Source organism: Myotis davidii, unplaced genomic scaffold (genome assembly GCF_000327345.1).
Source record: "Myotis davidii unplaced genomic scaffold, ASM32734v1 scaffold44, whole genome shotgun sequence".
Taxonomy (NCBI): domain Eukaryota; kingdom Metazoa; phylum Chordata; class Mammalia; order Chiroptera; family Vespertilionidae; genus Myotis; species Myotis davidii.
In genome coordinates this window covers 6,820,339-6,828,922 of record NW_006299705.1, presented here as the reverse complement: position 1 = coordinate 6,828,922, position 8,584 = coordinate 6,820,339, and the positions used below count along the sequence as shown (strand labels likewise).

The following is an 8,584-nucleotide window of genomic DNA, read 5'->3' as shown; positions in this document are numbered from 1 at the left end:
GGCGCGCGAAGGGTTGTCTGCGCTGGGAAGGGGGCCCTGGTCCGAAACGGGGTATTCGGGGAAGGGGGAAGAGTAGGCGTGGGGAGGAGTTGTGGAGCTGGGTTCGGCGGAGATACAGGTGTTAACTTCGGTGGGAGCCCGGAGGAGGCGGGCGAGAAAAGCGCCCCTTGGCCCGGGGTGCCACCGTCGCGGCACACGCAAGGCTGGGCTGCCTGCTGCTGTTCGCCTGCACTTGTAACGGGGATTGGGTTGTTGCTAAAAATGAGAGCGAATAGTGACTGTGACCACTGAGGAACAACCCCTCTTTTTTGTGTGTGTGTGCAGCAGATCCGCGGTGCCCGGTAACCACTTCCACTCCGAGGGCGAGGCTTACCTTGCCACTGAACGTGCTCTCTCCCTTCCCCCGGGGGTCCAGCCTGGGGAAAAGTCTGAGACCATCTCCCCAAAGCTACTTGGGTTACCTTGCGCACGGAAATAGCTGCGTCAATAACAGGCGAAGGCGCAGGTTTTCCCTGTTTGCTTTAGGCAGTGGATACAGCCTTCTCCTGAAAGTTTCTTGTGCCCTGGGGATGGGAACATTTCCTAATCTTCGTGTTGGCAGCGGCACCCACAATCCCCATGGGATTTAGGGGTGGCAGGCCTTGATGTAGCAAAACAACAACAAAAAATTAACGCAGAGATGCTGGGGTTTTTGTTGTTGTTGTTGTTGTTTTCCCCATGGTATTTTCTGAGGAGGTACATTCAGGATCTTACTGCTGTGACAAGGAATGTACAACAGACAGCATCATAGCCAGCTTTAGAAACAGCAGTTACTGGAATCAAAGTTTTGAAACAGCCTAATTTGTGTGCATTAATCATTTGGTTGTAATATGTCTGATAAAATAAAAGCCTTTAGAGGAGGATGTTTTAATGATTACAGAGCATATGGGATTGGAGCAATTGAAATATGTTGATGTAAAATCTTATATACTTTGAGGGTGGTTGAATTTGAGAATAAAAGTAATTTTAAATTTTAGTTGGATTCCCAGGAATGGCTGAATTTAATCTGTATCCTGATAACTTTTTAAATTGTTAAAAAAAAAAAGTATCTGAGATACTTAATGAGAAAGTTGGACCTGGTGTGTCTGGTCCTTTGTAGTTCTCATTCTCTGATTCTTTCATGAAAACAAATAATTGCCACTTGTGCTGTCAGATCTACAAAACTGAACACCAAGTAACATCTACTCTTTCTTGTAAGCAAAGTAGTGGAAGTTCTGCTAGATGGTGCTATTAGATTTAAATATATGTCTTCCATTCGTTGTAATTGACATCAGGAACCTAGACTGGCTCTCCTTAGGAACTAAATATAGGCGAAGAGGCCACTTCTGGAACTTGACAGTTGCTGTTCTGAGTTAATTGTTGCATTAATTTCTAGATGAGTATTGTTTGAATCTAAGACAAATACTGAGGTAGATTTTATTTTACAGAATAAACTAATTTTCATTTTGGTGGGAGAGTTGATCTGATTGCTCAGTTTCCCCATGATATTTACTTGGGATATTAATGGCACTATTCTGCAACAGTGTGCTAACTTCTGAAGATAGGAATCTTGAGTTGTCTTTGAAATGGATGTCACCAGATTTAAAACAAAAAAAATTTAAATATATTTTTTATTGATTTCAGAGCGAGAGATAGAAACATTCATTGGCTCTCTCCAGCAACCCTCTACTGGGAATGGAGCCCACAACCTGGGCATGTGCCCTGACCAGAATTGAACTATGACCTCTTGGTTCATAGGTCGATGCTCAACCACTGAGCCACACCAGCTGGGCTAGACAAACTTTTTTAAGGTGGCAGATTAAAAAGGTACCTGAGCAAAAAAAAAATGCTCTTTTAGTAAGCAAATTAGAATTGTTCTGATCTTAAAAATCATAGAAGTAATTTGTTTTTCAGTAATAAATACGTAAATATTTATTTTACTTCAATAAAAACATTCTGAAAAAGGAGTCATTATGAATAGTGGTATGCATATAAACTAAATATAGTAGTTTTATAATCTATCAAGAAATGTATTTTCTAACAAGAGTTCAGGTCTTGTTAGCACTTGTCAGATCTACCAAACTAAACACCAAGTAACAAGGTAGCTGACAAGTGCTTACCTGTGTTATTATGTCTTTGCTTTCTCTTTCACTAAGAAGTCACCATTGGAATATTTGAAATTAACTTGTAGGTTTTACATATTTTTTAATAATTTTAGTATTCAGTTCTGAACATAAAAATGGCATCGGGAATATAGTCAGTAATATCATAATAACTATGTAAGGTAACAGGTGATTCCTAGACTTAGGGAGGGATCACTGCATAAGGTATATAAATGTCTAATTACTATGTTGTACACCTGAAACTTATATAATATTGTAAGTCAACTATAATTAGAAAATAAACTTAAAAAATGGCCAGTCAAGTTAATTACTTATTTTATTGTTTAAAAAACCAGACAGATCAAGTCTATACAAAGGTTTGGATTAGGTTTAATTATAGAGGGAATGATTGAGAATCCTTGGAGGGAGGTGGGATATTTGTGTAGAAATTTAAATTCTGATCTTGTTAGGTTATTTCTCCCTATTTTATTTTATTTTTTAAGTACAGACACAATTGTGATTAAGTAATTATATAATTGGTTGTTTAATGTCTAGTCTCCTCTAAAATGTAAGTTTCTTGAGGGCAAGGGATGATAATTCAAATTTCTTCTCTGGGGTATCCTTGATATTCAGGGCAGTGCCTTCATACGTCAGAAGCACCAAATAAATATTTGAATAAATGAAGATATTAGACTCAAAGGAATTTTTTACAATGTGAAAAAAATCTCTTGACCTCCAAAATGACCTCCAAAAAAAGGACTTTAAAAGTTTGAGTTCCACATTCTGTAGCTTAATTGTATTTCAAAAATAGCTAATAAAGGCAAAACAATAATTATTACTTGTCATTCTACATGCCAGCTACTGTGGTCAGTGCTTTATGTATATTTTCTTCAGTTCTCCCAACACTTATGCAAGATAGTGATTTTTTTCTCCATTAAAGAAAAAAGAAAAGTAACTTGCTCCTTACCTGGGTTTCTAACAAAGATTTCTTTAATTTTAGAACCTGTGGTTGAAACTGAAAGATTTTTTTTTTCTGTATGCCAGATTGGCTTCCTGATCTAGGGTAGGATGCTATAGATTTAGGGAACTGCATTACATAATCAGATATAAGAGATTTTAAAGATTTGATCAGATGTGTAGACTTAACCATTGGTTAACCCTGATGCTTATATCCTTCATTTTGATGGATCGCAGATGTATATGTGGTTTGGGAAGGCACAGAATTTTTAGGGGTGAAAGTTGGAAGCCTAGATAATGAAGACTTTTTGTTTATTCAGATTTTTTCTTCTACGATAATTCCAGTGCAGTGGAGGATACTTTCTCCAAAATGCTTAACAACTTTTATCTAATATGTCATCTTGGTTGTGAGAGTTTTTCTTTGGATTGCTCTCTTTTTTACTATTTTAGAAGTATCCCCCGCCCCCAAAGAGTTTTTGAAGGAACAAACCTAAAGAAAAGAGAATGTGTAAGGTGTTAAGAGTTAAATTCTAGCATTCTTTATCTGGTTATTTATCTTGACTCTTAAGGAAAGAGGTTAATATTGTAATGTATTTTTACAAAAAAATAAAAAATGAGAGGTTTATTCCCACACTTTAGCACTAGTTTGCCCTATAAAACCAATTCCGGATGAAAATAAATCAGTAAATTTTAGTTGCTCTGCAGTAGTGGACCAAATGTGTCCTTTCATCTTCACTTACTCCTAGAAAATAGAACTATTTTGTTTTGAAATTAAAACGTACAATTTGGGGCTGGCAGTGGAATACATAGATTGCAGTTTATTAACATCTCACCCCAACAGTTTAGAGTTGAAAGTAAAATTTGGGAAAAATATACTTTGAATTTAGAATCTTCTTTCTTCCATAGGGCTCATAACTGTTATGTTAATGTTGGTACATAGCATTGAGGATTAATATACTAGGTTGAAAAGATATGATACTGCTGCTGGGAATATATAACTTAAAAATATGCATTGAAGATAATTATAATTTTATTGTGGAGTACATGGGAATATTCTCTACTATTGTGTACTATTGTGAATATTCTCTATTATTGCTTTGATAATGGATGGAAATTATATGAAATATTTGCATGCTAGTGACATGTTGGTTAGTAATATGTGAGCCTTTGTAAATATATGCTGAAATATTACTTTTATTAGTAACTTATTATTTCGCCAAGGAAGGATTTAAAGTAGCATTGGAGCAATAGAATAAGATATATTGGAGGATATATCTGAAGAGAGTTTGGAATAAAAATGTCAGTGGTTATATTTAGATTTTAAATTTTGCTTATTAGATTTTTTATATATTTTACATATGCATCATTGATCATGTAAGGTTTTGTTAACATATGTCTATAACAACATGAGTAGGACTGTGTGATTTATTTGACTATTATAGTAAAACCCATATAGTCTACAAAAAGTGATCTGAAGGGTGGTCCACTCATTTTCTGTAATGTTAGAGAAATAGTAAAGGCTATTTTTACTTTTCTTAAACTATATTCATTGTGTGAGAACATTGAAAAATGGGTGAAAAATGGTTCACCCAGGGAAAAAAAGAGTTTTTCCAGGCAACTTTTTTCATAGTCCTGCAGCTGCCCAAATTTATGGTTGGTCATAATGGGTAACACAGTTTTTGTCAGAGTTGGTTAATAGTTAAATATTTTGAAAAGTAAAACTAAGTGTTTTTGTAATATTGACAGGACCAAAATTTATCTGTACTCAGAAGACCCTGGGCAGTTCCAGTGCAATGGAGGATTTTGTTAATCCTCAACTGAGGATATTTTTCCATTGATAGAGTGGAAGGAAGGGGGAGAGTCAGAGAGAGAGAAACATCCATAGGAGAGACATATCAATTGGTTTTATTGCCTCCTCAGGCTCAGGGGCCGGAGCCTGCAACTGAGGGACATGCCCTAGACCTGAATTGAACCTGGGACCCTTCAGTCCCCAGGCCGATGCTCTATCCATTGAGCCAAACCGGCTAGGCCCAATGAAGAATTTAATATTTGTTCCTTCTTCTTTGTCTCTTTAATAATGACAGAACAACCCTCACATTGTACTTTAAGAATTTTGATTATTCTATGTTATGTAGAACTGTAAACAGCTTTCTGACAATAATGAACCATTATAGCATCTTAAATCACAGTTTAGCTGGAGTGAGCTTGAACCAATGACCTGGAGGTCTTCAATTTTGATCTTCAGTATTAATTTTTCTTCATGGCATATCAAGTAAGTAGTTTGGCACAGAAAACAATATAGAAATGAAGTATAACAGTTGCTCTGTTTTTCTGCTTTAAAATATTTTTTGTAATTGTAGGTATTAATATAGTATAGTTTTAATTACTAAAATAGTTTTAATTTTTGATTAATATAATCTAAGCCATATTAAAATAGTGATGGAATATTTATGAAGGTAAGATGAAAATTTATATATGGCTCTGTCCACGTAAGTTAAGAGAGGAGTTGATGCTAAACACAGCCTTTCCCCTGATATTCATATGGTTATTTTTTCATTAGTGATCTGATATTTGCCTTGGTTCTCCTTTTTCTTTTCTTTTTCTTTTTTTTACCTACTTCAAATTTGAGAAAGAACCAAGAGCTACTGATAGAAGAAATCCAGGTAAATATATTATTTTTTTAATGATTTTATTTAAACAGGATTAAAATGAATGTTTTCTGTAAAATAACAAAATTCTAACTACTCCATAAAGAGCTTGTGGAGTTTTGTCATAGAAGGTTATTGTTTAACAATAACAATAGCAACGTTATCATTTGAGTATTTTGTTTATATTTGGCCTTTACTTGCATTGTTTCACTTAATCCCCTTAAGAATCCACTAGACCATAGGTAGTATTTTCTGTTAATGTTACAGAAAAAAACAGAGGCTTAAGAGTTTATGTTTTTGGCTGCAGGTATCAAGTCAGGAGATAGAAAATGGCTTAATTGATCAGGATCTAAAAATAAATCTCACATAACAGGATGCTTGGAAGAGGTAGTTTGGTAGTTGATTCAGTGAGTCCAGTACATCCAGGGTTCAGGTTAAGCTTCTCTGCCGTCCTCATGGTTTCCCTCTCAGGAATGCAACCCACATCCCTGCATCAGATTCCCAGCATCATGTTCTCATACAACCAAGTATAAAGGCAGGGAGAAGAGCAAGGTTCTTCCTTCTTCATGTTTCGTAATCGGCAAGGTAAACCTTTTCTTGAAGTTGCTTAGCAGATATCTTCTTATGCCTTATTGAAGAGAACTGCCATTCCCTCCCCTAAACCAATTACCAGCAAAAGGTTACATAATTGGTTTCAATCAGTCATCCTTCGTCCTCTGGGCTGGAAACATTGCTCCCTTGTACCTGAGCTACCTGAACAAAACTGGGGCTATTTGGCAAGAAGATGTATCTTGAGGATATGTTGAGAATAAAATGGGTCCCTGCTTTAATGAAACTTATTTTCAAATTTCAAGGAGAAACATATAATAAGTAAATAAATGTAGTAGGCAATTTCAGATAGTCGTAAGTATTGTAAAGTAATGAGGTAGGGTGATGTAATTTAAAGAGTGACTGGGAGGCTAGGTAGTCAGGGGAAGGTTCTTAGAGAAGGAACCATTTAGGCAGAACCCTGAGTAATATTGAAAGAATCAATCATGAGAAGATTTGGGGTTAAAGCATTTCAGGCAGGTTTAAAGTACCATTGAGGAAAAAAAAAATAAAAATAAAAATAAAGTACCATTGAGGAAACCTCTCAGCATCAGCATAATTGCTCAGGTATATATAAAATACTGTATGAATCAAGTTTGGAATGAGAAGCTGTATTTCCTGGGGCCTGGTTTTGGTTTTTACTGAGGAATTGGGAGAAGGGTCTAGTGTACCTAGGTTTTCCTAGATAATAAGGTTGACTATCTCTTACCTCCCAAACCCTGGAGATAAAGTTGTTCCTAACTAGAACAGTGGGACATGTGGGTTTTCTAATAATGTTGGCTATAGAAATAGGTAAGATTTATTGAACACTTAAAGCCTATTGGGTTCACAAAGGATGGAATAACTAGCATGAAATTTCCCAAACTGGATTAGAGACTCTTACTGTGTGCTTTCACAGCAAGCTCTACTCTTCCTTTTGTCATATCTATCATATATTAATGAATTGTGTGATCTTTTAGTGTCTTATTTCCCAATTAGATTGGAAGCTCCCTGAGGACAAGAACCATAGTGTTGTCTTCTCCAGTATATTCCCACTGATTATCATAGTGCTTGGAATTTAGATTAGGTATTTGTGGAATAAGTGAATTGAGGATTCACAACAGGGTATCACTATATGTAGCTCATTTCTCCCCAGTATTTCTAATATTTGGTACCAGAATTAATGTATAATCTCTAAGAAGTGTTTTCTATAATATAGGCACTTAGTAGTCTTCCTGTGAATTTTAGGATAACAGATTACCTAGTTGTTTTACTATGAAATATGTGTATATCCTATATAATAAAAGCCTAATATGCTAAGTGTCCGGTTGTCTGTTCAACCAAAGTGTAATATGTTAATGATATGCTAAGGCTGCTCAACCGCTCTCTATGACATGCACTCACCACCAGGGGGCAAATGCTCCGACTGGTAGGTTAGCTTGCTGCTGGGGTCCAGCCAATTGGGACTGAGCGAGATGGGCTGGACACACCCTGAAGCCCTCCCGTGCTTCCTCCCTGGCAGACCAACCTCCTGTGTCCCTCTGCACCCTGATCGTGCACCAGTGGGGTCCCTTGGCCTGGCCTGCACCCTCTCGCAATCCAAGACCCCTTGGGGGATGTTGGAGAGGTGGTTTTGGCCCAATCCTGCTGGCCAGGCCAAAGGACCCCACTGGTGCATGAATTTGTGCACCAGGCCTCTAGTTTTAATATAAACTTGTATTAGAATAATCTTCTTTTAACAAATTTATAGTGAAATTGTACTTTATAGTTTCAAGATTTATTTTATTTAAATCTCACAATGATTTTGTGAGGTAGGTGAAAATTGACTACTGAGATTTATAACTGGAAATAGATTTACCCAGAGAGGGTCCTAGAGATACTATGTGGCAGAGCTGAATCATATTGAGATTATTTTCGGTTCTGAGTTCAGTGTTTCTTTCATTATAGTACAGCTGCCTCTTTTAAAATGAGAGATTCATGCATATATATCTTAAGTAGGCAGAATCATGAATTCAATGGTAGTTAAAAGTTTGTACCAATACTTGGATTAAATAGAAAGTATTGCTATAGTGTGCGTTAAGCACAAGTCTATACAATTACTTAACTCCAAATATGCTATATCATAAATAAAGTCTGATTTTTGTCCAAAATCCTTGTGCTTCTGTTATATAAGTTAATTGGTTTGGGATTTGGAGTAGTTGGGATTTCAAATTTGTGAAGGCTCAGGCTAATTTTGATCAATGAACTATTCTCTATTTCTTACCAATTAGCTTCAATTTGGAGCTGGGATAA

The 8,584-nt window shown here is 36.2% G+C and overlaps 1 protein-coding gene across 10 annotated transcripts in view; it reads left to right on the top strand.

The window, feature by feature from the left end:
• Positions 1-8,584, top strand: part of SSBP2 (single-stranded DNA binding protein 2) — a 240,897-nt gene that overhangs the window by 1,117 nt on the left and 231,196 nt on the right. The window contains exon 2 of one of the 10 annotated variants that reach the window (XM_015571601.1): positions 5,711-5,740. The exons of the other annotated variants lie outside the window; for them this stretch is intronic. The gene's annotated coding sequence lies outside the window, so the exon portion shown is untranslated. The remainder of the gene's footprint in view (positions 1-5,710; positions 5,741-8,584) is intronic. 10 annotated transcript variants of the gene reach the window in all.